Source organism: Balaenoptera musculus, chromosome 4, assembly GCF_009873245.2.
Source record: "Balaenoptera musculus isolate JJ_BM4_2016_0621 chromosome 4, mBalMus1.pri.v3, whole genome shotgun sequence".
NCBI classification, from domain to species: Eukaryota; Metazoa; Chordata; class Mammalia; order Artiodactyla; family Balaenopteridae; genus Balaenoptera; species Balaenoptera musculus.
Window position 1 is genome coordinate 24,155,385 of NC_045788.1, and position 27,707 is coordinate 24,183,091.

The window sequence follows — 27,707 nt, forward strand, 5'->3', positions numbered from 1 at the left end:
TGTATTATTTTTAAAGTTAAAGTTACTGATTGAGAATGATAAATGGTATTGAAGTGTTCTCCTCCATAGGGGCTTCTGAGTTTAATTTGAGTCAAACTACTGAAAAGCCTGCTCAAGGCAAAACTGGGGATATGAGGTAGTCTATGGCCTATGCCCTTGGCCTCTCTGTGTGTGGCACTTCCTCCCTTTCCATGGGTGAGGAAATCATATATTTCAGACTTTTGGGGACCGACCTATTTTCATACACTTTGTTCTTTTGTCCCCATCTAAGTACTATTGTGCTTTTCTATCCTCTATTCTATTTTTGGTTTGGAAAACAAAGTTACTCTACCCTAAGAGATTTCATTCCTTGTACCCCTTATACTTCAGACGCCAAATATCCTAGAATCTTGACTTCTGGAAAATCAAACCGAAAATTCAGGAAAATGGGTAAGTCACAAACAAGCAATTTCTTAAAGAAGATATACCGATGACCCCAAAACTAATCTGTAAGTTTCAGAAGGGCACCTAGCACATTTGTTGTGTTTGTCACTGAACACCAACTCCCAGCAGAGAGCTTAGCATATCATAATGCTCGATAAATATCTATTGAATAAACAAAGTGAATAAAAAGGGAACTCTAAGGAATTGCCTGTGTCACTGTAAGTTTGCACAATCTTCCTTCATGGAAATTTAAGAAAATATAATAAAATTTATAAGATGTAAAACCTTGATCTGAACAATTCTACTTCTTGGAATTTTTCCTAAGTAAATAATGTGACAAGTATACATAGATTACATCAAGATGTTCATTGCTTAAAATAAAAAGATATGGAAGACAACCAAAACATACATCAAAAGAAGGATACTTAAACAATTTAAAATGGATTACACTTCTGAAGGTTCACTGCCATGTATGATGTTTCCTATGGCTTTTTACCAGATACATTTTATCAGATAAAGGAAATTCTTCCCTTCTATATTTTGCCAGGAATTTTAAAAATAAATATTTGTTTAATCTTTCATATTCAATGCTTTTTCTAAATCTACTGAGATATTTTCTTTTCATTTGTTTATGTGGTAAATTATACTTACAATATTTTAATATTAGAGCATACTTACATTCCTGGGACAAACCCAGCTCAGTCATAATGTACTTTTGTTCTACATTGATGAATTTAGATTGCTGATATTGTTTTCACAATCTTTGTATCTATGTTCATAAGTGAGATTGGCATACATGTTTCATTTTTATTACTGCCATTGACTGGTTTTTATTTCAGGAGTATTATAATAGTGTCATTAAATGACTTGGGAAGCATTCCTTCTTTATCTTTTTTCTTAAAAGGTAAGTATAAAATTGAATGATCTGTTTCTTGAAAGTTAGATAGAACTCACCTATGGAACAATCTGGGCCTTGGTTTTTTTTGGTGAATGGATTTTTAGCAACTGATTCAATTTCTTTAATGATTATAGGTCTACTTAATTCTTTTTCCCCTTCAGACAGTTTTTTTTTTTTTTGAGTATCACAATGTTTATTGATAGATACAAGTATATGAGATCAGGGCATGAACATGACTTGATAAATTAAGTAGACTTAATTTCAATACTATAATAAGAGGGACCAATTCAAATTCTCACCATTTGTTTCACACCCACAAAGACCACTTCAAGGGCATTTACGATCTCTCAAAACTGATCAGTTTTGTGCAAGTAAACCACGTTTCTTTTAAAAAGACTTGTGCACTTGCCCAGGCTCAAGGATATTAAAATCTAGCACATACAGCCCATTACTAGAGGTAGAAATACAGGCAATACACTATTACGGCAGCAACCATCAATTACAGTTAAGAATTTTTCTGTAACAACCAAATGGATAATCAAATATTGCAACAACTCAAGTATTACTGAGCAAAGTGCATTTCTACAGTCTTCAGTGTTGCTATTCAGTTTTCTAACTTAAAACAGCCTATTGGGCTTCCCTGGTGGCGCAGTGGTTGAGAATCTGCCTGCCAATTCAGGGGATACGGGTTCGAGCCCTGGTCTGGGAAGATCCCACGTGCCGCGGAGCAACTAGGCCCGTGAGCCACAACTACTAAGCCTGCGTGTCTGGAGCCTGTGCTCCGCAACAAGAGAGGCCGTGACAGTGAGAGGCCCGCGCACCGCAATGAAGAGTGGCCACAGCTCGCCACAACTAGAGAAAGCCCTCGCACAGAAACGAAGACCCAACACAGCCAAAAAAAAAAAAAAAAAAAAACAGCCTATGATAACTGGCAGCAAAGAAGGTCCTTGCAATAGACTGCCTCTGCTTAACTTGATGTAATTATTGCATGCTGCTAATATACTATCTAAACATTAAAGATACTCCTAAAATATTTGATGGTAGACTATGATTAAGACATTACACAACAAAAAAACCTTATGCAGAAAGAAATCCTAACAGACGTGCTTCTGCTTTAAATATTGTGAAAATGCTACAGCGGAATGAATTTTCGTAGTGGTTAGGTCAAATGCAGTTACATCATAGCACCAGTATGTTTTGCACAATTTAAGGCTTTGGCTGGTTTTTTTAGTCAGCTTCTTCCTCTGATTCTTCTTCTTCAGCAGTTTCTAGCCAGGTTAGCCACTGATTCACCTGGAACAAAGCCTTGCCTTTCCCTGGAAACTCTTGGGTTATATCTTCTTTCCAAGCCAAGAAAGCTTCTTCTTCAATAATCTCCATGTCATAGAAGTGAACAAAATTTGAAGTAACATGCCTTTCGGGAAGTTGCTATTGTAGCAGTGCACCTGAAGAGCATAGAGGGCACTGACTTGTAGATTAGCATGATCATGAAGGAATTTCTGCATTACTGGCTTGAAGGAAAGAAGCAGTTGTTTTTCCTGCTCTAACTGTTCTTTGGAAGGAGCAGAGGAAGAATCTGTTTCATCACTGGGTTGGTTTACTTCACTAGAAACGTACTGTAAGAAGCTAGTCATTAAGATGTTCACAAATCCTTTATCTACATGAAGTTTGGGAGAGATGTTATCTTTAATCCACTTATATATGGTTTGAGGAGATGGATCCAACTTTATTTGCTTTAACAGTTCCTTCTCCAATTTGAGGAGTGGGAATAAGAAACTCAGTCCCTTTCCTTCCAAGATCTCCAATACGCGGTCCTTATTCTGGTCAATTTCTGGGAGCATTTTCTGCATATTGACCTTGCTTTGTTGGAAGAGCTCTGTTAACCATTCTCGAGCTTGTAATTTAGCTAATTGCTGAAGACAAAGTAAGAAGAGAGGAAAATAGGTGCCACTTTCCAGTGGTTGAGCTAGTTCTGAAATGCTGCAGCTCCAAAATGATAGCACGAGCTGCAAACTGTGCTAAATATGATTTCACCAAGGGGATGTCAACCTCCAGTTTGGGGCACTGGTCCAATACATTCAGGAAAGCCTGCATGAAGTTGTCACATGTGGCTGTCCCTTCCTGTTTGAGTAAACTGATCGAAGAACTTGCTTTATCTTTATCTTCATCACTTCTGTCTAGTGGCAGGATGATTACTTTGCTTAACATCTCGGGGAGAAAACGTTTAGAAGCCCTCATCTCTCTTACACCATTGACAGCTTCGTTTCCATTTCCACTATTCAAATATTCGGTTATGACAGTTTTGGTTAATTTAAGCAGCTCTTCCTTTGATGGTGGTGGCTTTTTACTGGTCTTGGCAGGCTTTTCCTGAATAAGTGGTGGATTAGTTTTGAGACCAAGCTGAGGTGTCCGTCCCAGAGGTGGTGTTTGAGTGAGCGGTGGTTGTGCACTAGGAGAAATCATAGTTATCTGGCACTTGATTTTTATTCATTAGGAAAGACTGAGCAGGTCTCAGGCTAATCTCATTTGCATTAAGCTGTCCTTAGAAAACCGAGGTGGCATATCCTTCGACTGTCCTTGCAGCTGGGGTAAGAGTCCCTGACTCTCGTTATGGTAGAGCTGGCTTAGCCCCTGGTTTTCATAAACTTGCCTTCCATCTCCCCAAACTACGATTGTGTGGGAGGCATGATGTGTCCCCCATGGCCATTGAAGAGTTGATTTGAACGATGATGCCCCAGGGTGGGTGAAAATCTATCCTGGATAACTCCTGGACCAGTACCAACTCCGCTACCTGGCATTTGTCCAAACATGTCAGCAAGTCCTCCAAGTGCGTCCCTATCCATTTTCATCCTGGGTGGCATGAATGGTCCCTCCAGAAAGAAGTCACTTCTAATCCCTTGAGCCATAGGAGCAGGAATAAACACTCCTAGATCTTTTAATGCATCTTGACGGATTTGATTGATCGTCTTTGTTCCATTGTCAAGAAAAGCCTTGCAAGGAACTCAGTGGTGTTGTCTCAACTCTCCAGTATCCTGCAGCGGCAATTCCTTACTTAACATCAAGGATCACATTCGGGCAAAGTACTGATCCACTAAGGACTTGGCTTGTTCATGGTCTAACCTAGGTCCCACTGTCCTCGTTATCTGACAGAGGCACTCTAAATCCTCTCCCATATCTTTGAGTTGGACTCTCTTCTTTTTTTCCAAAAATGTTTTGATGCACTTATGAAGGATAGATTCATGAATAAGATCAAGCTTTCCAAGTTCTCCAATGAATTTGATGTTCCCCAACATCTTGATCTTAGCAATGGCTCTCTGTTCCTCCTCCTCAGGGAGGAGGGGATTTTCATGCTTATCACAGACATCAACATTTCTGGTTCGGTTTTCAAATTCATCTTGTAATTTGGAAATTAGGAGGTGTCTGAATGTTGTGCTTTGCTTCTGTCCTGGTTGACCCTCTGCTGCTGGACCATCAAAGTTTGGTGCATCTTCTGCCAGTCACAGACATAGCTGAGCATACAGTGAGCTATATTTTGGCTCTTCTAGGGCTTTGTCCACAATCAGCAGTATGACCCCTTTAAGGATGAGTTTAGACTCTACACCCACATTGAGGAACTCAAGGCATAGCTTGTCAAACTTCTCAGGAGTAAGCTTATTTAGTATGCCTCTTACTTTCCTGAAGATTGTATGTCGTTCTTTTTTTTTTTTAATTTTTTTTTTTTAAACTTTGGGTTTATTTATTTATTTATGGCTGTGTTGGGTCTTCGTTTCTGTGCGAGGGCTTTCTCTAGTTGCGGCAAGTGGGGGCCACTCTTCATCGCGGTGAGCGGGCCTCTCATTATCACGGCCTCTCTTGTTGCGGAGCACAGGCTCCAGACGCGCAGGCTCAGTAGTTGTGGCTCATGGGCCTAGTTGCTCCGCGGCATGTGGGATCATCCCAGACCAGGGCTCGAACCCGTGTCCCCTGCATTGGCAGGCAGATTCTCAACCACTGCTCCACCAGGGAAGCCCATGTCGTTCTTTTTCATTTGTGGAGTTGTTTGCTGCAGAGTTGTCATCTCGTCTAGTGCTTGATGCAGGAATCCATTTCTGAGCGTTTTGCCTTGGGGTTTTCCCCAGGAACTCGCTGTTGCCAGCAGTCTTGGGGTAGTGCTGAGGTGCACCCTTACTTCCTCCTCCGCCCGAAGAAGCACTGAAACGAGAAGCACCCACTTCTACCATCACACTCTCCACTTTGGCAGCTTGACAATGAAGAATCTTCAAAAGAATAATATTAATGGATGGGGTGGGGAGAGAAGGGGATGGGAGAAATGAAAAACTTTCACCGAGAACTCAGCAGCTGCCACTGCAGCTGTCTCCTCAGGATCCGGTCATCCGGGACGGGGAAGGGAGGGGGAGGGGAACGGAAAACAAAAAACGGGGAGCCCCTTCAAACAGTTTTGGTAAGTTATATGGTTCTAGGAAACTGTCTTTTTCACCTAAGTTCTTAGATTTATTTGCATCGATTGTGCATGACATCTTCTTATCTTTTTAACCTCCACAGCACCTATGGTATTGTCCTCCTTTTCTTTTCTCACATTGTTAATTTTTGTTGTTTTTTTTTTTTTTGCCTTATCCAGATTGTCTATTTTGATGGGTTTTTTCAAAGAAACAATTTTTTGGCTTTGTTGATCCTCTCTATTGTAGTTTTGCTATTTCTTTTCTTTCCTTTTTACTGCTTTTACCTTTATTTTTTACTTAATTTTGTTCTTTGGACTTGTTCTGCTTGTTCCTTTTCTTAACTCTTAAACTGATATTTTTACTCATTAAATTTAAATTCTTTGTAGTTTTTAACATAAACATTAAAGGATATAAATGCTCTAATTTCACTTCAATACTACATTTAATTAGTTGCAAATTTTGATGTGCAGCTTTAATTGTATTTCTTTTGTAAAATTAAATACAATTAAACAAACAATACATAAATATGCTTAGAAATAACTAGAACATTTCAGATGATAGAGTCCCCTTTGACTATTCCTCCTGGTCCCTCCCACATCCATCCCATGTAGTCCATTTTTATCTAGAAAGGTATTCTCATTAAAATATATTTTTTGTACATGTTTTTCAAAAACAGTATTATTTTGAAAATATGCTGAAGGAAAATATAGTATCATTTAAAAAATTTGCTGGTTGTAGGTTTACACATGACTAATTTAATAGATACTACAAAATTGCCCTCTAAATTAGTATATTTTTTACCTTTACATGAGCAGTTTATTGGAATATCTGGTTCCCTAAAACCTTAAAACGCCTAGCCTGGTCAACTCTTAAAAATTTTGTCAATCTCATGAATATTATCTTATTATCATTTTATTTGTCGCCCTGATTAATAGGGAGTTTGGGCAACTTCTCATGTTTATTGACCAATTGGAATTGCTGTTCAATGAATAGCCTATCTTTTTCTTTAACCATTTTCTTTAGATTTTTGTTTAAAATTATTCTTGTTACATATTGAGTAGACAATATGTAATATTTATAACTATGAAATGTAAAAATAGATAATAAAACATATGCCTACACATTCCCCATACTGTTAAAGAAAAAGAACATGGCCTTTATACTTCAGAATTGCTCTCTGCTCCTCTGTGATCCCATCCCTTCCTTTCTGTCTCTGTGGTAATCACTATCCTAAATTTTGTGTACCTTATGGCCTTGTTCTTTATACTTTTTCTGCAAATCTTAACATCTCTAAACAATATATTATTTTGTTGTTATGTTTTTCAAATTTATATAAATGAAATCACATTGAATATATTGCTCAATATTTTGTTTTTGAGATTCATCGTGTTGTTTTGCTGTAGTTCTGATTCATTCATTTTCCCAGCTATATGATATAAACAATGGAAATGCAGTTATCCATTCTACTGTTGATGAACATTTGGGTTGTTTCCAGTTCTTTGCTTTTACAAACGGTGGAGCTTTGACTATTCTTGTACCTGTCTCCTGATGCAGGTATGAAGCACTTAACCAGAGAGTATCTACTAGGAGTGGAACTGCTAGGTCAGAAGGGACATTGATCTTTTGCTTTACTGGTACTGTCAAATTGCTTCTCAAATTTACCCTCCCCCCAGCAATGTGTAAATGTTTCAGTTGCTCCACACTCTTGCCCAAACTAGGCATTCACTCATTCATTCATTCATTTATACATTCACACAACAAAAAGTTATTGAGGACTTACTAGTACCAGCCACTATTCTAGGTGCTGGAAATGCAGTAGTGAACACAACTGACAAAAACACTTGCCTTTTGGAACTTCAATTCTGTAGAGGAGACATTAAACAAGATAAACAACTAAAATATATAGCATATTAGTGATATGAACTAAGGTTAAAAAAATAAAGCAGGAAGGGAGATATAAAATGTCAAGGCTTTTTTTCTCCCTCCAAGGAGTTCACTCTGCTGCCAGGGAGGTGAGAGCCACAGCTGTTAGACAGCAGTCCTGATACTCTTGCCTGCAAGAATGAAAGCTAGAGTTAACGACCCCCCCTCCCCTCAGGAGAGGGCAAACCTGATGGAGAAATATTGAGAGGGAAAGTGCAGAGGTCAGAAATGATCTGACGTGCCACGTGGCCAAGACAGGAAGCTAAGCAGGAAAAAGTGGGGTTATTCAGTGTGTTGGCTGAACAACCCCCTTCTTCTCACCGACTTTGTCCCAGAAATTTCAATAGCTCTGGATTATTTTTGGCTTTTGGTTTCCCCTCACTGGAGGCTGAAAAATTATTATCAAGGTGGATGTTGAAATTTTAGATAGAGTCCAATGAAACTATTACTGACTTAAAGTAGAGACAAAGTAAAGACCTTAAAAAAAAGTGAAGATGCAAGCCAGGTAGACATTTGGAAGAGGGACAGCCCGATTAGAGCTAGCAGCAACACAAAGGCTCTGAAGAATATCAAGGAACCCAGTGTGGTTGGAACAGAGAAGCAGAATGCGAGAGATCAGAATGAGAACCATGAACACGGTGATCTAGGAACTTGAAGGACTTAGTGAAGGATTTCGGCTTTGACTGGGGAAGATGAGAGGCACTGGAGGGTTTTGAGCAATAGAGTGACATGGTTCTGATTATGCTTTAACACCATCCTTCTTGCTACTGTGCTGCAAATAGAAGCCAGTGATGAAGCAGAAGGGCCAGTCTGATGGTCATTGTAATAGTCCAGGTGGGAGATGTCAGTGAACCTGGACTAGAGTGGCAGTGATGCAGCTGGTGAGAAGAGAGAATATTCTGAATATATTTTTAAAATAGAAGTGAGATGATTTGCTGAAGGCCAAAGATGAAGTCAGAGGTGACACAAAGATTTTGGCCTAAACAAATAAAATAATCCTAATGAGGTTAATGCCTCTATGAGGTAGGAAGAATGAATAGACTCATTTAATAAATGAGGAAACCAAAGCCCAAAGAAGTACAGTAACTTGCCCAAGAGCAAATAGCTACATATGTGGATCTTGGATTTGAACCCAGCTAGGCTGACTCCAGAATCTGTACTCTTAACCACTCAATTATATTTTTCAATTTTTTTCAACCTGGTAGTTATGGTTTGAATTCCCTATGTGACCACTGATTTGAACATTTTGTCATATATTGATGACTATTAGGATTTCTTCTCATATGAAATATCTAATATCTTTGTCTAGTTTTCAAATCAATGGGTAGTTTATCTTTTTCTTATTGATTTGTAGGAATTCTTTATATATTCTGGAATATATGATCCTTTGGTAGTTATATGACAAATTGCAAATATTTTCTCTTGTTTATGACTAGCCTTTCTCCTGTTTTTATGATGTCTTTTGATGAACAAATGTTCTTTATTTTAGTGAAGTCAAGTAGATCAAACTTTTCCTTTATTTATTTTTTGTACTTTAGAAGTCTTCTGAAATAAAAGGAAAAATTAATCTATGCTGTTAGAGTCAAGATAGTGGTTACTCTTTTGGGGAAGAGCAGGGAAGTGACTGTAAGGGGCATTAGAGAGGCTTTTGAGGTGCTGATAATGCTTCTTGACCTGGGTGCTGTTTACACAGATGAGTTCAGTTCACAAAAATTCAGCAAGCTGTGCACTTATATGTATTTCTCCTATGTATACTATAATACATCAATTAAAAAAATTTTAAGTTAAATCTGACAGTCCCTTCCTTTTAACTCATGAGTTTAGTCCATTTACAGTTTTGTTCACTATTAATGTACTTGATTTTATTTCTACTGTCTGCTTTCAAATTACTCTGACTTTTCTATGCTTTGGGGGTTTTGTTGTTGTTGTTGTTCCCATTTCCTGTCTGCTTTTGTATTGATTGACTTTTTTCCTTCTTTATTTCCCACTGGGTTGGAAGTTATGCATTCTATTATAACATACATATCTTATGTAAAGTGAATTTCTGTTAGTATGCCCTTTCAATAACTTAAATTAAAATGCTTTGATCTGTTTGTGCCTCATTTTAATAATTTACTTTATTTTCTCATTTTTGCTTCCACCTTTTATTTCTTTAATATTTTAAATATAAATTTTTATAATCTTTACCCAATTATTTATTGTATCAAAATCTTGAGGTCTAGTTCTATTGTTTGCTATTCCTGCTGTCTCTCATGGTGGTTTGTTTCCTTGTGTGTTTTTAATTTTGATCTATGAGCTAATGGTGGAGTTTTAACAGAGGTGACATCTTTGTGGCCTTTTTCTAGAATGTGGCTTGCCAAAGATGCTTTGTTTTTGTTTTTGCCAGTTGTTCCAGGCATATTTCCAACCTGGACCACATTTTAAATTTATTTTTTAAGTTTGGGTATTGTAGATATCATAGACAATGTAAATTTAAACCATAAACTTTCATAAGGTCAAGCCTGAAGTCTAAATTTCTCAGGGGATACATCTTTCCCCACCTAGAACCCACCAATGTTTTCTGAGATAGTGTAGATATAGTAGCTCACATGTAAGAACTATTTAGGAGACAAGTCTAGCCTGGAAATTAGACTTGAAAATAGTTTAAAATCATTATTTGTATCCTCTTAATTCAATTCCCATTTATTTCCAAATATTGGTTGACTGTTTGCCTTATGTTAAAGATGTGCTAGTCACTGGGGATACAATAAGGAATAAAACATAATTCTTATTTTCAAGGAAATAATAGTTGGATAGAGAAATTTACAGTCTTGTTACATAGAAATGGTCAAAACCTAGTATGTGCACCAGAAGTTCTCCCTTGTATGCCCATGACAGGTATTTAATTGGTCCCAGCTTTCTTTTCCATTGATTTTGGAAACAGCCATAAAACTCCACCTCTACATCATATTGTCAGTTCATCTGAGTCTTCATATATCATCCTTTCTTGTCTTTCCTGACCTAGAAGAAAGACCTGAAGCATCTAGTATTCCCTCCAATTATAACCAGCTTCCAAGGGCAGAAAAGACTGGGCACCAGGGTGACATAGAAACTACCATATCTAACAAGGATTTCCCTGTGCTACTTTAACACTGCCCTGGATATTTACCTACACTGTGGCACAACCTTGCCACTTCATGCCATTATATTCACTACATTAGAAACTTATAAGAATGTAAGAAAGCATAAGTGAAAATATGCTTAAAAATTCAGTAAAACACAACCTAAAAGATTACCCTGAAAAATAGAAAAAAGGTAGTAGAAAGAAACAGGATCTGTAAAGTTTCTCAGTAGGCCAACTGCCTGCCTCTCGTTACCCACACCTCCTGATTCTCATTGGGCCTGCCCGGATTTCATTTGGTTCTCAAGTCATTGCTTATTTTCATATGGGGGCTACATAACAGGGTCTCTTCCAGTCCCAGAATTCCATGGAGAGAAAAAGAGAAAATGTCAATAATTAATGAACTGTCAGGGAGACACAGCTTCAACACGTCCTGAATCATGTAAAAATTCCTACTCTACAGCTCTTAGGCGTGACCAGCGAAAGGCCAGCATTTAACTTTTCTGAATGTATTTTCATATAATGCTTATCTTTGCCTACAAAACGCACGATTTCATAAGGTAGGAAAAAATTGATACATAAATTAAAATGAAAAATGTGGATAGGAGTGACTTATTTTTACTTTTCACAAAACTCAAACTTTGCAGAACTTCATATTTTTCTTAATTTTTAGAAAAACAAATGAATAAATTTAAAAAACCCATATAATTAATTTTATCAAAACTCATAGCTAACCCCAGTAATCACCCCTCCTAATAAATTGTACCTCTTAGGAACTGTTATACTTAATGTCGAGTCATAAAAAGAAAGTGTTGAGTTATAAAGACACAGCTTGAATCCCAGCTCTTTGGTTGCAAGCTGTGTGAACTTGAAAACTTGAAGCCTCAACATTATTCCATGTAGAATTGGAGAATTTAATACCTACTGTGCAACACTGTTGTTATGTAAACCTTCCAGCAAACATGAGGGGCTCAATGAAGGGTAACTGTTATCATTATATTTTTCTGTAATCCCCTCAATGTCTAGCACATAGGGATTTTCAATTATTAATCGTTGAAAGACAACCAATCATGACAAGATTGTGTGTATTGTGTATATCTAAGGTAAGAAGGTAATGAGAAAGAAACAAAATATTTATGGTACATATATTTATTTTTACTTCTGCCACATAAGCTATGTAAAAAGAAGAAAGAGTTGAATATAGATGTCTCCTTTACCCAAGTCAAACAATGAAATCTAACAATAATGTTACATTTCTTTGATATGCTGAAAGGACATGATATTGGGGGTCCTTTTTTTTTTTCTTCTTTTTTTGGTCTCACCATGTGGCTTGCGGGATCTGAGCTCCCCGACCAGAGATGGAACCCTGGGCCCACAGCAGTGAAAGTGCCAGGTCCTAACCACTGGACCACTAGGGAATTCCCTGGGTGGTCCAGGGAATGGATGCCTTAGCAGAGCAGACGCAAGACTGAAAAGGGAAGACCAGAAAGGAGGAGGAAGATCAGGAGAGGACTGACTGTCTCAGAGGAACCAAGTAAAGAGGTGGATTGAAGAATGTATCTGTTGTCTATGGTGAAAAACACTGTGCTGAGGAGAAATAGCTAGAAGGGATGGAGAGGTTGAAGACACAGGGGGGAAGAAGATGACCCAAGTCCCTGAGGAGATCCAAGTCCCTGCTCTCACAGGAGAGGAAAAGGATAGAGGCTGAACTGAGATGAGGGATCAAGGTTAATAGATTCCCCATCCAACTAATAGTCTCAGGTATCACAGTCAAGCTGAAGGCAAGGGTGGCATGGGATTGGAGAATGTGCAGAAAGAGGAGAAAGTGGATCAGCTTTAATAATCAGGGAAGAATGTGTGGTGGCCACATTGTTTCTTCATACGTATATAGTTGTTTCGAAAATGCTTGACTGTACTAAAATCAGTTTTTGCATATATTTTTTGAAACAAGACCATAGAATTCTACCTATACTAATCGTTTGGGTTTCCAGAGTGCCCATCATTATGACCAATTAATGGAATTAGATTTCTTGAGATCTATATCCGTACTCAACCAAGATGAACAAAGTATACTGAATGCTATACAGATGTCAAAAGAAATTGTCAGCCTAGGCAAAATATGGCTACCTGTTCTAAAAAATGCTAGCTAAAGGAGGATGCAGTTAAGGAACTGGTTCTTATATTTTTAAGGCTTTTGAAAATGTCATTTCTCTATTTTTATATTGTTTAAATTCACACAAATCCATTATGAAAAAGACCTCATCTTGCATAGTAAGGACAGAGTTCCAACAAGCGTCGATTATATGCTAGTGTCCCTGCGTGAGGTAAGTATTATTTCTCCCATTTCCCAGAGGAAGCCTCTGTGGCTCAGATTGTTGAGTGACATATTTAAGATCACACAGCAAGTGACAAGTAAGGACCCTGGCTCTGTCAGCTTAGTGACGGATGCTCTCTCTAGAATGCTGAAGTAGCATATGAATCTCGTCCTTCAAATCTCCCTACCGTCTTCTCTTTGCTCTGTGAGTCTCTTGGGGAACCATTTCTTCTTTTACTTTAGGAATTAGCATTCAAACGTCATTACAACCTTAAGAGCATATTTCTGGGTCTGTAATGAAGAACAATTTTATCCCTTTAAAACATACCCTTTCACTTAGATGGTGTCAACAAATTGTTGTGGCATCTGATTTAATCTGATATATAAATAAGAAAGAATGAAATGATAAAAATCCACAGGTTGTGAGAGAAGAAAAGTAGATGGATCTAGATACATCTATTTGGCCAGTAATGACAAAACAAAGAAGACTTAGAATTAATGGGAGATGCTTAGTTTGTTAACTGTCAAGTAGATGGTGCAGGATACAAAATTGTACACACACAGTTTATTCCTGACTAAATTAAAATAGCTAAGAAAGACTAGCAGAAAAAAATGCCAAGTTCAGGTAATATGCAATGAATTCTTAGCATACATTTGTAAATCCTGGAATTGTGGGTAAATAAAATACCTATTAGTTGTTCTGATCAGGAATGGAGAAACTGTGTTGGTTCTTTGGAAATACAATGATATTCTAAAAGACAAAGAGAAGTGATGATTTGAAAGAAAAGCAGTTTGCAACAGATCAGCAAAAAAAAAAAAAAAGCCAAAGTATTAGCAGTTACAGTGGTTGCTTTTAGGCAGTAAGATTTTCTTTTACTCTCATTATTCTGTTTTATATTTACTGGTATACTACAAGAATTATGTTATTTTTATAAATAGAAAAAATAACAGAGTCAAAGCCATTACCAAAAGCTTTTGGCAGGTGCCTTTGAAGTCTGGGTCTTTTAAGTCCACAGGGGGAACGACAGCAAACCATCAAACCACAGAATCCCTGCTTGTATGGGGCAGGGAGTGACAAAGCAGTCGCCAGAAGCGCCACAAGGAAAAGTCTCTTGGGCTTGTTGTCTTGTTCCAAGGAATAGCCCGAATGCAGGTCTACACAGGATTGTTTCAATTCACCTGTCATGGTGGCGAGGACGTGAGCAGCCGCCCAGAAATGCTTGGGAGGAGGCTGCCCTGTGGGCACGCAGTAATCAAAGAAAACAGGCAGTAATCGTCCAGCAGGTTCCAGCTGCCTTTAATGTAACTCCAAGCTAATATACTTACTTCCTGTATTTTAGCATCTACACTGGGTTTAAAGAAACGGATCTGCCAATAATTTAAGAGAACAAAGGCCCCTCTGAGCCCACACACGCCCCTCCCCAGCACTGCATACTGCCCCCTCGCAGCTGTGCTCACCTCCAGCAATCAGTTCCATTTCTAAGGAGACAGAACAATTTATTCAGCTTCAATTTGCTGAGAGGAAAACCTCCTATTCTCTAATATTAATTCTTGAAGCAGATTCAAAAACAATTTTTGTTCCTTGCCAAGGTTTGGGGCTTTGAAAGATATTAATGTAGACAGTCTTTGAAATATTAGGAGTTGGCAGCCATTGTAAGGATCTTGAACTTAGCAAGGAAGTCTCAGTGCAAAGTATATGCTATCTTATGTGTTGAAATATATATCAAGCTTCCTGTGCGGTGAGGGGCTTGGGCACCCTCGCGGAACTATGGACGCGGACGTGGACAATTGTTGCATTCATTTCAAGCAGATCTACCCCGTATTAGGGACCAGGGTTATTTGGGGAGATGTTTTCTTATTTTAAAGTAGGTTTTTACATTTCCAGTTCTGAAACTCCTTCCATGCAGTTTTAGGCAAATCTACTTGGAATGCACAAAAATATACCCAGAACAGTGATGACCTGTTTCCCCTTCACAGATTTAACATTTTCATTTTTGTTTTTGCTTTTCAGCATTTTTCATAGATAGCATGAAATATGTTCTGGCGTTCCTTTTTACGCCTTAACATAAGATTAATACACTATCATTTTAATTAAACATATTAGCCGTATTGGAGCACAGTAGGATCCAGTACAGTGAAAAGTATTTAATTGACACTTGACAAAACTTGACAACTTGTGTCTTTTCATTGTTAGCATTTTCTATCGGTTCAGGAGAGTGAAAATCAGGGAACATGGTCACAAGGCTGATGTAACTGGATTAGGATGATTGTTTTCATCTAATTGACTAGTTGTCTTGGTGCCACACAGTATACGCTGAGCGCTATCGCATCAGAATTTGCCGGCTCTCATATGATGAAAGCAATCCTAGAGACTCCCTGCCCCAGCCCACCTTCTGACTTATCTTTCTAAAACACAGTGTGCTCCTGCCATTGCCCATCAACTTTAGCTGGCTCCTAACTGTCTGTCAAATAAAAGCCAAACTGCTTAGCATGACTTTTAAGGCTCAACCCTCTCCAAGATCTAGCACCAGGCCCATCTCCTGATGCTTAGCCCTCCTCCTCTCTGCCCCTTAGTAGTGGGAGCAGAGCCAAGGGGTGGTATGGGCCACATATGAAACTGTTTTGCAGGGAGTGGTGGTCCAGGCAGAGGGGAGGGACAGGCTTAGAGGACAGAGAGTGGCACCTCATGTTAAGAGCCGGGCATGTGCACCTGGGACAAGGTGACGAGAATGCCACCAGGTTGGGGCTAGGCAGTGGCATGACCAAGGCTAAGTGGTTGTAATGAAAGTAAATATCCAGGGCATGGAAGTGGGAGGGAAAAAAAGAAGACTAATGCCGGAGAGGGATGGAGAAAACTATATCCATTCCTTTCCCTCAGAAACCACTTTCATCGGCAGACTTTGCAGAAACCATAGACACCCAAGGAAGGGAGAAGTGAATATTTCTCCTTTGAGCACTAACTTTGGGTTCATATTCTTTGGGCTCAGCTCCCTGCTCCACCACTGCAGGTTCTGTGACCCCACTCAGGCAACTTTGCTTTTCTGTGCCTCCTTTTACCCACTGGTAAAATGGAGATAAGAAGAGTTCCTACCTCATAGAATTATTGGAAGGATTAAACAAATTAACTGAGGTGTCTGCACATGGTGGGTCTTCAATAACTCTAACTGATGATTATATTTTTCTGATAAATTTGGACATTTTTTTCTTTACACATTTAGGAAATAAGAAATCACAGAAAGCAGAATTTGACTGTAGTGTACTGACTAGGGTGACCAACTAGTCTCAGTTTGCTGGGGTCTTTTCCTGTTGTAGCACTGAAATCTCACACCCTGGGAGCCCCTCCGTGCTGGGCTAACCAGGACCATTGGTTGGTCACCTAGTAATGAGTGTGGGAACTCTTTGCAAACAGAATGCCCAGCTGCTTAGCAGCATGGTATTAGTTGAATCATACGAAATTGCCATTTCTGTAGTTGAAAACATCAAATAGCCACAGTTTCATATGGTCCAACATAGTAAAAAGTCCTAACATGGCTAGGAGTGGGTAAGGAGAAGAAGGTGCCTTCTATACTTTAACTTGTGCCTTTAGCTTAAAAGAAATAAAAGGCAACAAAGATTTCTTGAGTATTTACTATGTGGTAAATCAGGACTTTACTTTGGTTAATCTTCATGATTCATAAGTGGGGAAAATCAACAACATGAAACAATGGAAATATAGAGCCAGAAAGAGCATTAACTTGAAAGGAAAAGAAAAAAAGCCTGAAGGAGAACATGTGCATCCTAAAGATGAGGAGAGAGCCAGGGCCATGGTGGGAGGAGAGAGAGCGTCTGAACAGGGTGCAGTGACCCTTGGGGGAACCTAACTCGTTGAGGTTCAGATCCAGAAGCCTCTGGAGCAACAATCACAGTATCTCACTCCAGGGTGGGAAATGCCTTTCTGGAAGGAAGTCAACCTTCCATGGCCTAAACCACAACACTGAGATAGTTAAGAAAAACATAAGTTAAACTTAAAAGAATTGTTTTTTATAAAAACACAGGAGGGAGAAAAAGTCCAAGTTCATTGGCTTTTGGAAAAGACCTAGAGGATTTCTTATTCATCTGAAGCATTTTGGCCCCATTTCTACTAAAAAATTTTAATTGTTTTTGATATGTAATCCTCTCTAGGGGTTTGGATAAAACAAGGGCATTATGAAGTTTTGTTTGGGGAATGTCATCCCATAAAAGGATCTGTGAGTGGATTTTGGAAGGATCCAACACTGTTTTGTTGGATAGTTTTATATATTGGATGAACTGAACACACTAGAGCAGGGATTTTTAACTCTTAAGAAAACTCGAAGTACATTTTAACAGAGAAGAAAATAGAAGTCGTAGCTTTCAATTCCAAGGACTCTGTGACCTATGAATGGTTACTGGCTTCAAGGGAGAGACTGAGATTTATATAAAGTATTTGATATTTATATAAATTTGTATAGTATTTATAAAGTATAAAGTAGTTGATATATATTAAAAAGTGAAGAATTCACAAATGGAAGCCTAAAAAAATTGGACATTATATCTGATGCTGTATTTTTAGCTAATTTCTCAAAAGAAAAGTCTGTCCAAGGAGTGCCTTACTTCGTTTTAAATTTATGATGGGAGGAAGGGATACCACCCCCCATGACTCCAGGATGGAGGAGTGAGAATGAGAAATCTGGGGTCGTGCTTGCCAAGAGTCTAGCCTGAGTATCACCTGTTCTTAGAGCCTGGAAGGCAGCTGCAGCCTCGTTTAAGCTTTATGGTTTATTTCAGCCTGCATTTATTGAGTCTGTGACACACACTGTGCAAGCAGAAGGGAAGGAATACCTGCCTTTGAGGAATGGAGAGGTTTGTGGCTAATAAACAAGATGTGGCACCTAAGCAACTGAATTATCATGGTTGGTAGAATATCCAAGTTATTTTATCTGGTCAAGGTTTTCCCTTACTGATCAGATGGAAAAATGCCCATGCATTTTCTCAAGTCTGTCAGAAGTCTTGAAAACACTATCCAAATAGTTGTTGCAGCACACAGCAAAGAGAGACAAGAATCAGGCAGCTAAAGGGCAGACATGGCCTCTCACTGCTCTGTCAAGACATGCGTTCCCCACTACCTGTTTTCTGATCTAACCAGCTTCAGATTGGTTGCTACTCTACCTAAATTCATTGAAAAATTGCTATAATGTGATCCATCATTTGCCTATGTCAACTGAGCTTCTTTTAGCATTTTAAATTTGACTTCATGGAATAAGATAATTCTATTACAGATCAGAAGCTTGAACTGCAAGGTGTAATTATGAGTCCTAATTCTAGCACTCAGAAAACAAATAAAACAAAACAAAAACAAAATAACCAAAACCAAACCTAACATGCATATAAGTGCCACAAACGCTGTAAAAATGAGTGTGTGAAAACTTATTTAATCCTCACCACAATTCTATTCATTTGTCAACAGCTATTTGGTGAACTCTGTTACAGATTCTGATGCCGTGAAGTAGAAGCTATCATTATCCCCATTCATGAATGAACCTGATTCACCCCCTCAGGCCTCCTTTTGGGTATCCTGGCCTCACCGACCTCTTGAGATTTTTGAATGCTCTCTTGGCAAGGAAAGCAAACTGCAATCCCCAAACTTCCTCTTTCCTGAGAGTTCTGCTCTGGACTCTCCTGAGCCCACAGTGGATTCAGCTGAGTTTAACTTATTTGATTCTCTTCAAAAGAGTAGCAAGGGCTCCTTTTCTTGTCCTTGGGGATTGGGACTCAGATGAGGGAATGAAAGAACCCACACCACAAGTGGTCCACAGTCCGTCCTCCTGCTGGAAGTGCAGTAAACCAGGGAGGAGATGACATGTGGGAAGCTTGTCTGAAAAATCTTTAGAAAAGAGGCAGTCTATGCAAACCTTCCTTCACTGGGTTCCTTCTCATTTCCTCTTTATAGCTTAACTCTCTATAAAATACAAAATGTGGGTGTAGATGATGAGAAATGGTAGGAAAAAACAAGACCAAATGATCTAGGTAATTGTTACTCAGCATATATCCACAAGCCTCATTTTAATGAAGGATATCTATATCGTGGCCTGGAACATTGCCCATGACATAGTAAGTTAAAAAATAGTAAAAAGTAAAAGAAAGAATCTTTGGTGTAGGGAGATACCACAAGTGCATGAGCAGACCCAGGCCGAGAGCCCAGGTCTCCCATGTCCAGTGTCAATTGCCCTACCTTCCCTGCTTCCCAGATGCCAAGGTTGTGTGAAGACTGACTTGGAGACACACAGTATAATTCAGTACTTGTATTCTCTCGCTTCTGGGAGGCATTGTGCAGGTGTTAATAATTCAATAAGTCATGGCTCTAACCCAGCAGAGGATGCTTTGAAAAGGACAAACACACTGAAATCTGGGAAAGTGCAGTAAGTGAGGCTAAACAGGTAGAAGTAGTCAGATATATGAGCATACCACATGCAAAACATAGCAAAGCTGACCTTTGTTGTGTTACTGATGCATAACCATGAAAAAAACCCTACATCTTTAAATATCATATATCTTCGAATCATCTGGAGGTAGAGGTATGTTAAAAATGTATCTGAGAGAGAGAGAAAAATAATTCAAACAGACCATTGTAGCCAACGTGCCTTTGTCAAGGAAAGGTCTTTGTAGTTAAAGTGAAATGGCATTTCTTTTTTAATGAGGTGAACATTTGTGAAGAGCTATTATGCATATTTTTCAAAAAATAATAGCGTAGATCTCTCCTGTAAAGCAATAAATGTTGGGTTTAGTCCACCTAACCTATTGTCTAAAATATAATGCAATTTTTAACATAAGCATCTACGAATAAATTGAGTTATATATTGCAAGTTGGAACAATTCACAAAGCTATAGCAAAAAGCTTTTCTTATTAAAGATTTCATATGGTAAAAACTGAGTGTAATAATTATCTTGCCCAGATTTCACTTAAAAAAAAACCCAAACTGTTATGTTTGTGGGAAGAAAGCCCATATCTTACACATTGAAAATTAAATCAGTTGTCAGATGATACTTTGAAACTAAAGACCAGCTCATAGTAATTAAAAGAATAATGTTTCAAGAATCAAGTAAATCTGAAAGTCAATAAAACACAAAAATAATTTATTGGTGCTTTTAAACACTTGAAAATAAATTCTAAAAAATTTTTTTAAATGATGTGTAACTTCTGTGCAGCAGAACCACAAATCAAATCATCTCTCTGTTCACCTAGTTCAAAGTTTGAAAGGTAAAGCGTGACTTTTTGAAGTTGACTGACCGTAAAATGTGAATTTTTTAACTGGATTTCTCAGTATTCCTGTGGTAACAGATTTCTCCAGGAGCCCACTGCATTTGGGCACCTCTCCCAGAACCCTGGAACTACTCCCCCAGGGTCAGGCAATGATGTGTTTTGGATGCAGGTGCTGGGCATGTTTTAGCAGGGGGATCATTTGTTCACGTTAAAGATCATGGGTTTATTTACGGACCCCAGACTCTTTTGGTCCACAGAGCTTGGGTTTACTCCCAGGGCGGAGCTAGGGGTCCTGGCATCCCTCTGAGTCTTTTGTGCTGACCAGCAGGGTAGATTTAAGTGTTTCTTTATCAACCCTGGTGGTTGCTTGGCTTGACATTTGGAAACTGGTGGAAGAGCTGGGATGCTGGACAGTGGGATCAGAAAAACATATTTGGAATAAATAAGTTTGGCATGAGGTTTTCTTTGAACTGCAACCCTTAAGTCATTGGGAAACTAATGGTACAACTAACATTTTACTTAAAAAAAAAAAGGCTTAAAAAAGTCACTTTTGTGTTCTGTGGCATAAGCTGAAGCTTCTGTTGCAATTTAAAATCAAAAAGCATTTTCTTTTCAAATGGAATTTCTAGGTTGAGGGAGGCCTTTTAAAAAATGATAGAAAAAGAAGCTTTGATTGCATAAATCGTTAAATCATTAGAATATTCGGATGAACAATAGAAATGAAATCATCTCTCTTTTAAAAGCAGATCTGAAGATCTCCTGTAGGTTACCACTTAAATCATCATAATAAATCACAACCAAGGAAAACACTTAGGAAAGAATCAATCACTTAAAAGCATAGAATATATACATTCAAGTCAAAGTAAAATTAAGATACTGACGAACATAGAGATTGGAGCAAGTCTTAAGGCAGCTTAGAAGACTTTAGTGTTCTGTCATAGAAGTTTCTACATCACAAAATCCACTAGCACATACTGTTCCTGAACAAAAAATTCATGTTAGAAGCAGAACCTGGAGTCAGCTTCAGTCCTATCACTTTCTGCCAGTGATACCTGGGTGTTTTATTTTCATGTCCAGTTGAACATTGTCAATGAATTTACATTTTTAAAATTTTGCTTAACTCTGAAAAACATGGTGTAAATTGCTTGAAATTAAGTACTAATATACGCTTTTGGAAACAGCATTTTTTTTCTATCTATTTCCAAGTAGTTGAGTATGTTCCTTATGGTGATATGAGCTTTCAGAGTACTGATAACTTATGACACAAATGTGTTCTTTGTCGGGGAAGGATTCAGTGAATAGAATAAGGTGTTCTAAGATGAAAGCTCTTGAGAATGTTAAAGAATCTAAAATTCTTGGGACTTCCCTGGTGGTCCAGTGGTTAAGACTCGTGCGTCCAATGCAGAGGGCATGGGTTAGATCCCTCTTTGGGGATCTAAAATTCTTAAACATGTACAATAATTGCACATAGATTATAACTTTAAACACACGTTTGATTCTTCTTTACACATCTACCTCATCATATAGAAAACATTGAACTTTCTTTTGTACAGTTCTGAAAATTATCAAAGTGTGCCTTAGCCATAGCTTCTGAGAAATAGACATGGCAAATTTTCTCTCAATTCATACATGGTAGAGTACAGTAATTAGAATCACTGTCATTTAAGAATACCACCTCCTTAGCTGAAGACATTGGAGATTTGATTTCAACATTCTCAAGAGTATTGACTCTAAAAAGATATTATTTATTGAGGCTTCAAATAATTTTAGGTGGAAAAAATTCTCTATCGTAGAATTATCTATAGTATGGGATACTGTAGGTAAGTCTAGATTCATATGGATCATATACTTAGCAACTTTCCAAAGGTATTTCATGAAATTCATCACAAATAAATGTTCCTATGAAACTAAAACTGGAAATGAAAGTTAAACTTTGGGATACTTTTAAGTCAATAAGTAGAGGTGGAAGAAAAGCAGCTTGGTGAGGTGGGAAAAAAAACCTGAACTTGGAATCTGTCCTAAACCCATCCAGGTCTATTTGTTGTGTGATGAGTTAGCTCTCTGTGTGCCAGTTTCCTCCTCAGTAAAATAGCTGCTCTTAAGACCTAACTGACCAGTCGTTGTCATGAAGATTAAATATACTAATTTTCAGTAAACCACCTTAGACAGTGACTGGCACCTATTAGATATTCAATAAATATTAATCAAATCTGCATTCTCCCAAGTTAAAGATGAAAGTAGTGAAAATAAATACCCTTAAATAGCTCATTCTAGTTGAAGTACCATTTTTTATGTAGTGCAACAGTTTTGCACGCTGTGATCACTACAGTGAATCTGTGACTTTTAAAGTGAAACCTCCATTTGTCTGCTTCAGACAGGTGAGCAAGTCACCCTACGAGGGGGTCTGTCAACTGTTCTCTTCGGTTTGTCAGTTTGACTGCCTTCCCAGATCTAAGAACCGTGGAAATACTTATCCGGGTAATGTCCCTGAAACATCCTGACTGCAAATATAAAGGCATTTGTACAAACATCTAAATCCTGATGGCTCTGAACCTCCACCTACTTACACAGAATGTAAAATCCCTTCCAGAGTCTCCTTTTCTCTTGAATGTTTATGGGAATCCCAAAGGGGAACCTCATGAGTGATGTTAATGTCCCCCAAGTCACTGGCTCTCAAGCGCTGCTGTACATTAAAGCCACCCAAGGAGATTTAAAGAGCTCTGCTGCCTGGTCCATCCCACCCCATGCCAATTAAATCAGAATCCCTGGGGGAGGCACCGGGCACAACTCCTGGGTAATTCCAGTGTGCAGCCTGGTCGGAGAAGGGCCTCAAGCCCACCGGCGTGCAGTTCCCACCCCACGTGAAGTCCCCTGGACAGTTTGGCTTCTATCTGCTGGATCAAAACCCCACCTGTCAAATGACAGAACCCCAGCCCTTCCCCGTCCAGTGTCTTTCTAGAGTCCCAGCTTTGGTTCCTCATTAGAATCACTTAGGTAGAGTTAAAAAAAAAAAAAAATATTGCAGCCCAGGCCCTACCATAGAGTAACTCAATCAGGGTTCCTAGGCATCTGGGATTTGTAAAAGCTCCTCAGTCATTGTAAGAGAGTCCAGGGTTGAGAACGCCTGCCCTGAGGGCTTTCAGGAGGAGGGCACGGTGCGGGGCGGGGGGGGGGGGCGGGGGGGGGGGGTGTGCACATATGACCAGAGTCTGGAACTTGCCGCGCCTCAGCTCCAGCTGCCCACGTGCTTGCTCGGCTCAGACACAGCCCTGCTACCTGCGCCCACCTACTCTCGCTGTGCTCCGAGCTGCTGGCCGCGCTCTCCATGCCGCCTGCACTGCAGCTGCCGGCTGCCTGCAATTCTAGGACAGCCTCATTCCTGCGGGCACCTGTTATTTTTGCCACCAGCACCTGAAGCTCTATTTCTACCTGCCTCCTGGTCTTTGCCACTTATCTCTCCCTCCAACTTCTTTTCCTTGTGTCCAGTTCTTTTAGAGGTGGTCCCTTAGTAGAGGTATTTGGACACCCACTTAAATTCTTTCTAGTTTACCAGCCAGCATTCTGGGAAGAGAGGAGGGTCCCAGCAGGGACACAATGCTGCCTCCCCCTCTCCCCATTTTACCAATTAGTGCTCTCGTCCTCAGAGTATAGGCAGGCCAGCAGGTGGGTGGATTAGGAGGGCCACGTCCATTCTCACAAAGTCCCACAAAAAGGTGCTGACCCTCAGGGCTGTACTAGACCCCTTCCCATTTATAGGAATTTCTCGCTTAAGGGTTTGGTTATTCCTCTCTGTGTCTGGCTTCTGTCATTAACCCCTTCCTCATACATATATCACTACATGCCTGAAGCCCAATCAGGGATAAAATTCAAGCTCCTTCCCTTGGGTTGTCTGGACCTTGGACAAATCAGAAACTAGGGCTAGATGCCTGTATTAGTGCCTGGGAACACTCTGGAGCCTTTAATAAGGTATTTTTTTGCCCAGAACATAGGGAAGACCCTTAAGGAATGGTGGTTTATTCCACAGGCCAGTGTATCTGAGACCTAGCAACAGTCCAGCCATTACACGAAACATTCAGTAGGGCCAAACAAGCCAGAAATGTTCCTTTAAAATCAGACTACTTTTCCCTGGAAGGTTAGATGGTTTCAAACTCTTTTGACTCTAATAAAGTTGGATGAAGCAAAAGACCCCTGTAGACTACCTGCCCCCACTTGGTACTATAAAAGCAAGCCAAAAACCGAACAATAAGTCAGCACAAAGGGGAAGAATGGCGGTGTTTTCCCTAAGAGGGTGGTGTAAATCATTAATTTATGCCAGAACTGAGTACAGGCAGTGTCATAAAATTGAATCATTATGACACTAGACTACAAACCACCATTGGGAACACCTGCAGAAGGAATAAACAGTTAAGATATAGTTCGCCTTGTGACCCTAGGAAAGAACCCAGAGGCTGCTCATAGAACTTCACAGTAACTCTCCAGAAACCTGCTATGTCAGAACTCAGAATAGTGAAACTCGGCTGGTTCTCATCTCATCCCACGTGCTACCTGGAGCCCTTCTCTGCCTGTCTGTTGCTAGTTGGCCAAGAGATCTTCTACCTCGGCCCTGTGTTGTAGGCCCCTGTGCTATCATCAGAGCAGCATCTTTAGACAAGAAAAGCAAGTCAGAGGATGACTAGTGCTGAGGTCTGAAGTCATTGTCCTAGAAACCCAAAATAACATTTTTTCCAGATCTGAGTCCCAAGGACCACATTTCCACAGATCTCTGGGGAAGAGAAGAGTTGTGTGAATTCAGTTACCAAAAATGACAGAAAAGATTAGACATTCTTTCTCAACAGAAGAATTCCTTTATTTTTCCATCAGGCATCTTTGCCCCTCTAGTTTGTCCTTGAAAATTTAATTGGAATGGAGCAAGGCACAGTACGAAAAGGGAAAAGAAGTATGTTTTCAAGCATAATTTTTAACATCTTGGAACCAATGGAAAAATACATCAGGAATAGCTTGTTATTTGGGTGTTCACTGCTAAAGCAGTCCATAATAAAGGACATTCTCTTGTCCCTCAAGAACAGATTGGTCACTGCTGACTCCAATCAAGTTCTTTCTCAATGTAACCCAGAACAATTGCATTAAGTGACTTTCCGAAAACCAAAGTCTTATTCTCATTTATTAGATTTTCCTTTCAGGTAATTTGGAGTTCTGTATCATTTCTCCACTGATGAGATTTTTTGTATTTTTGAGCTGTGCCTCCAGAAGCAATTCAATTTCTCTTCTGGAGGAATTGCACAAAGACTTAACATTTTATTAAATCCATTTGCTGCATCTTTCAAGACCATCAAGGAAATGGCATCCTTAAATTTGGCAGTATTCTTTAACAAACACACGCTCTGGTGCATGTATTCAGCCTTGATGTTTTCTGTGCTGCATCAATCAAATTTAATTAAAATGAGTAGAAAGATTACAGTAATTTCCATTTATCATCCCAAAATGCCATTATGAGACTGAAGCCCCTCATACCTGCACCTGTCAAGCATGGTGATAAAACTATAATGGGCTATTCAAGGGGGTTATGTCATTGCCATCCTTAGAAATTTTAAGGTAATAATGAGCAACCATCTGTCTTGAATGTCATCAAAATGGGGACCAGGCCAGCTGATCTCTTAAAACCTATTCAGATAAATTTTTCCCATTAAGCAGTGAATCAGACTCATACATAGAAGGACATGGATCATATATATTTATATGTTAATACTTAAGCATTAATAACGATTTTTTTTTCTTGTTTTCTAAAGGTGAAAGAAATGAGAAAAAATTGAGACAAAGGGCAGGAGAGAAAGAGACAGCGAGAGGACCATCTCTCTGAGAGGCTGAAGCTCTACATAGTGGTAAAGAATACAAAGCCATTATTTTGGGGAAAATGTAGTAAAAAATTAAGTTTTAGAAAATGCTGAATGAGGTAAGTATACTTTCTTAGGGTTAAGATACGACAAAAATTAAGAGAAGGCTTTGAATCTTGTTGGCAAGAAATGTCATGGTGAATTAATATGGATCCCCAAAATGTTGCCTATTGGGTAGAGATAGACAGTCCTGGCAGGTGACTCAGATATAGAGCCTTTTATGATCGGGATGAAGAAGCAGAAGAAAACAACAATAATACTCAATTACTCTTAGCTACATGGAGTACTGATGAATCCGGAAGAAAGAGGAAAACAACAGCAGCAAAATGGAATAAAATATCTGTCACAAGATAAAGAGGTGAACAGGATAGAAGATGTGACAGCATCGATACTTTGGTGGAAGAAGAAAAGTCATTCTTGGTTCTACCTATCAAGGCCGTCTCCGGTTAGTGTTAAGGCTGAGAAAGGAAAAGAAGAGAAAAGGGAGGAGTGTTGGTCAGCAAGGACAGGGTTACTTGGGTTCATTGTCATCTACAAAGGGGACAGGGAGGAAGAAGCGAAGCCTAAGGAGAGGAAGAAAATGACAGTGATAAAAGGAGAAAGGAATGAATTAGAGAACATGGTAGTAGAATAGATAAACAAATCCAAGTGCTGTTTCTTAAAATGATCAGTATCATATGCAGTTTCATAACTTAAAGAAGGGGGAAAATACATACACATCACTTTCTACAGGAAAAGTCTATAATCAAATATATGAAAAAGACATGAAACTAATAATGGGTTATGGTGCACAACTCTATCCTTTGGGTGACCTTTTTAACTTCTCTAAGGCTTGTAAAATATGATTAATATTATTATTTACCTCATGAATTTTTTGGTGAATTTTAATTGGAATAATTTATGTGAAATATATATTTATAATGCCAGGTAATAGTGTTCAACGATTGTTGTTATTAAAAGTTTTGAAAAGCTGGAGAGACTAGATGGTTTACTAGGAAAGCAAAGTTGACTTTTACGGTAAGTAAAGTTGAACAGTTTACAAAAAACTGTCCACAGTGGAAGGACTTCACAAATTACCTCTAAATGTGTGGCTCAGTCATTCGTAGCCCCAACACTACTGACATAGCCCCAGTGGGCATTGCTGCCAGCTGAACTCCACTGCTGAGAGAATGGCTCTGTAGTGTCACCTCCCTCAGCCACGCTAGTGAGGAAGCAGAAAACCTAAGTGTTCAATCGCATAAGAAATTGAAACCATAATCAAAAGATCACTTCCCAAAATGGCACCAGGCTCCATGGTAGTTTTAAAATATGTTCACAATTCTTTGAAACTCCTCCTTTCAAGAGGTGGAGCTTAATTCCCCTCCCACTGAGCGTGGACTGGTCTTAGTGACTTGCTTCTAACAAACAGAATATGGCAGAAGTGACAGTGTGTGACTTCAGAGAGTAGTTAATAAAGGGCAT

The 27,707-nt window shown here is 39.1% G+C and overlaps 1 protein-coding gene and 1 pseudogene across 3 annotated transcripts in view; both read right to left on the reverse strand.

Annotated features, from left to right (window-relative positions):
• SLC9A9 (solute carrier family 9 member A9) overlaps positions 1-27,707 on the reverse strand; it is a 541,542-nt gene that overhangs the window by 225,082 nt on the left and 288,753 nt on the right. The window lies entirely within an intron of this gene.
• LOC118894455 overlaps positions 2,461-27,707 on the reverse strand; it is a 29,347-nt pseudogene continuing 4,100 nt past the window's right edge.